The 3,715-nt window shown below is 56.4% G+C and overlaps 1 protein-coding gene across 2 annotated transcripts in view; it reads left to right on the top strand.

Annotated features, from left to right (window-relative positions):
• The first annotated feature begins 1,603 nt into the window (after positions 1-1,603).
• PDIK1L (PDLIM1 interacting kinase 1 like) overlaps positions 1,604-3,715 on the top strand; it is an 11,439-nt gene continuing 9,327 nt past the window's right edge. Inside the window, exon 1 of one of the 2 annotated variants that reach the window (XM_007459125.1) lies at positions 1,604-1,855. The gene's annotated coding sequence lies outside the window, so the exon portion shown is untranslated. Of the gene's footprint in view, positions 1,856-2,232; positions 2,372-3,715 lie in introns of those variants that run through there. The other variant, XM_007459126.1, reaches the window with a different exon arrangement.

Below are 3,715 nucleotides of genomic sequence, written 5' to 3'. Positions count from 1 at the left end.
TTGCCAATGTATCACTAGGATAGATTCCTGTAAGTTTAGCCCTGACCTAGGTTTACTGGGTGAAAGAGTAAATACATATGTAATATGGCTATAGATTGCCAAATCACCTTAGTTAGAGTTACATCATTTTACCTTCCCATCAGCAATGTATGACAATGCTATCCTCAGGAGTATTTTGGTATGATATCAGATAAAGGAGGATGCAGAAATGAATCACAGACAAGTTTCCTGTCCCCAGGAACTCTCAGCCTAGTAAAAGGCTTATGGGCAAATATAATGATGTAATGTAATCTTCAGGGCAGATTTATTCTGAAGCTTAAGCTTCAGAGTCCCTCACAGAGACCCTTTCCAAGGCCCCAGCAATGTATTCACAGGTCCACTTTGTAATCTTTTTCCTAAAAAGGACACCCCAAATTATTTAAACGTCTACTTCACAGACTTTAGAGCCAGTTCCATAACTTTGGAGTTATGGGAGTGGATTTCAAGTTCTGCAACCATCTTGAGAGGAGGGATTCCTGTATTTAACGACTGAGACAAAGAGACAAAAAGAAAAGCCTCCTTTGACCAAAGAAATACCCCTCCCCAGATTCTGATCAGTTACACACAGGTAGGTAGCTGTCTACACAGAGCCCTCTACTTGCCCTCTGTTCTCAGGGGCAGAAACCAAAACTCAGAATACATCAGTATTCCCACCTGACAGTTGAAGACTGGTACACTGCACTCAGGACTAGTCTGAACAGATTTCCGAGCAGGGTTTTTTGTTTTTTTGTTGTTTTTGGAGGGGGGTAGGAGGGTTTACACCAGCGGAGTGGGTATTCAAGGCAGGTGCCCCCCACCCCAAAACAGACACCTTTCTGTCAAATAAGGCTGAGGTCTGCTTCCTTACCTGTAAAAACAGGGTTAGTAATAAATCCTGCCCTCGTAGGGTTTGGTTAGGATTAGGAGAGATCACTTAAAGACTTAACCCAGTCCCAGACTCTCGAGAGAAGATCCATAAATCGAGAACAGAAAATAGAACGGGTAATTGGTTGATCCTTGAGAGCAGTAACAAGAAATTCTTTGCACATTGTGCCTTATACAGCACTGGGAAGAGGAACAACCCCTTTATTGACAAATAGTAGGTGCAGATTAAATCGGCGAAGAAAGAATGGACATTTCTGGCGGTTGCTTACTGGTCTGTGAAACGAACTGAATGACCGATTGGTCCGGGTCTCTGAGCAACTGACAGTCCCGGGCTGCTGTCAGGCGAACGCGGGCCAGGATCTGGCTGACGGCTGTGGGGTGCCCCAGTGCCTCAGGCTGACCGTCGGGCCCCGAAAACTGCTGTCCTCGCTGTCAATCCCGGCCCCGGCCGGCCCGGACCTCCGTCGCTAGCTGCACAAGCGGGGGGCATCCCAACTCTCCACGAGGAGCTTGAGGGTGTCGCCGCCAGGCAGGGCGTGCGCGCGCTGCAGGAGCTAAGCTCCGGCGCCAGGGCCCCTTCCTCCCCGCCGGGGGCAGGGCGCCTCCGACTCGCGGCTGCCGAGCCCCGGAACAACGAGGCGCCGGCTTCTTTAAGGGAGATACCACCGCGCCAGCGGAGCAGGGGCGTCTTCCCAGATGATCGCACCCAGCCCCGCGCCGCCGCCGCCGCTGCCGCCTCAGCAACTGCACCGCCCGCAAACATGGCTCAGTGACTCTGACAAAAGGTGCAGCCTCCCTCCAGGCGGGGCGGGCGCCAGGCCTCCCAGCTCGGACTGCGCCTCCCCGCGGGTCCGCGGAAGAGGCCCGCTTACCGCAGGCATCCCAGGCCCGCGCGGAGGAAGATGCACCAGGCGTTCCACCCCAGCGACCCCGCACACCCGCCCGCAGCTCGGTAGGTCGGAAATGGGGCCGGAGCGGGGGAGGGGAGGCGCACCAGGCGCGCGCACAGCCCCCGCCCGGACCTGCTGCGGGGGACCACTCTGGGGCCGCGGGCCACCACTCCGGGGCCGCGGGCCGTGGACGCCCGCTGAGGCTGGAAGGCGACCAAGCCCCGGGTGTGGAGTGGGCTTCCCCGATCCCAGCCACCCCTGCGGGGAGGGGCACGAGTGGTGCGTTCCGGAGCGCGCACCCCTTCCGCGACTCCCGGCTCGGGAAAGCCACGGGAGCCGGGAGCAGGCCAGCGGAGCGCCGGGCACGCGCCCAGCAGGACCGGCGCTAGGCGTCCCGGCTCACGCTACGGAGAGCCGGAGGGGGGCGGGGTCTCGCGGCGTAAGGGGGTGTGTCCGCGCGCACCACGGGGGCGCGCGCCGGCCTCTGACTGGAGGCCGCGGCGGCTGAGGCGCGAGTAGCCTGATAATGGCGGCCTGCAGAGTCCGTGAGAGGGAGAAGCGGCGGCGGCTACCCTGAGGTAAATCTGGCCCCTCGGCGTGGCAGAGAGGCTTTGCTGCAGAGCCGAGGGCCCTGCACGTGCCTCCCGCCCCAGGAGGCCTGTCACAGAGCTGTCAGCAGAGGCATCCCGGGGAAGGCCCCGCGCGCCTCAGGCCTCCGACCCCAGCAGCGGCCTCCTCTCCTGCCCGTGGCCTCCTCCCCAGGCCCCAGGTCTCAGTCGCTGGCCCCGAGGAGTCGGGCAGCTGCAGGACTGGCTCCTCGGGGTGAAGGGCCCCGGCAGGATCCCCTCCGGGTTTCATCTGGAAGTAGCCGGGGAGGGGGAGGGCCTGATACTTGGCCAATGAGCGGGGCCCTGAGCCGCCGCGTCGGGCAACACCTCTGCCTAGGACTGGCCCTTCCCGGGCGCCAGCAGGTGTACGACCTGGCCGGCCCGGGTCCGAGCTCTAGGCGCGCCCGGCAGGAGCGGGGGCCCGGGGGATGCCGTCCCAAGTACCCGAGGTTCGCGCGGGATGCATCACCGTGCTGTGTTTTGACCCGGGATCTCAAGGATTGCAGAAACACCCTCCCTCCCCCTTATTCAGGGGCTCTCTCGTATGGGGATATGGGACAGCTTCAAAGGCAGGAGCCGCTTTGAGATGGATAGGAGTTGGCGATCCACGGAGAACAAGAATGTCCACTGTGCAGCTGGGGCAGAGGATTCTGTGGCAGGAAATCAGACCCTAGGAAATACTGCAGGAATTTGAAGAGTGGGTGTCCAGCTAGAGGAAATGGGACTAAGAAGCAATCTCAGAAGCTTTCATTTTCTTTATTAAATCTATCCTATGGACTTAAAATAGCCGGTCCCAATTTCACAGGCTCTAGTGTCGATAGCTTTTTGTTCCCCTAAACTGTACAATATAAAAATTGTTCAATCTCAGGTTACTTTTCCTGCCCATGCTGGCATTCTACAAATGAGAATTTGTTCCTGAAGCTCTTCAGAATCTTGACATTCTTCGGAGAGTGAGGAGGCACACTTTAGACTTTCTTGGTTCAACACGTGAGCGTTTCCGTGTAGGGCCTTTGCTCCCGCCTTTAAATGATTTATCAAATTGAATTCCAAAGAACTCCTTCAGAGAACCCCTTAAGATGCAGGACAGTTTTCGTTGGCAAAAATGACCTAGATCTAAATAACTATTGCTAAAACAACAGCAAAATTTAACCGTATTCTAAGTAACCTACTTTATCTTTAAAGAAACATTTTTCTCCACAAACTGTATTTTCATTTATTTTGCAAGAAATAAGGAAATAACATAAAATTAAAATAAAAACATACAGGGCTTCCCTGGTGGCGCAGTGGTTGGGAGTCCGCCTGCCGATGCAGGGG

Source organism: Lipotes vexillifer, unplaced genomic scaffold (assembly GCF_000442215.2).
Source record: "Lipotes vexillifer unplaced genomic scaffold, Lipotes_vexillifer_v1.1 scaffold496, whole genome shotgun sequence".
NCBI classification, from domain to species: Eukaryota; Metazoa; Chordata; class Mammalia; order Artiodactyla; family Lipotidae; genus Lipotes; species Lipotes vexillifer.
Note: the sequence above shows the minus strand (reverse complement) of the source record. Positions and strands in the feature narration are given on the sequence as shown.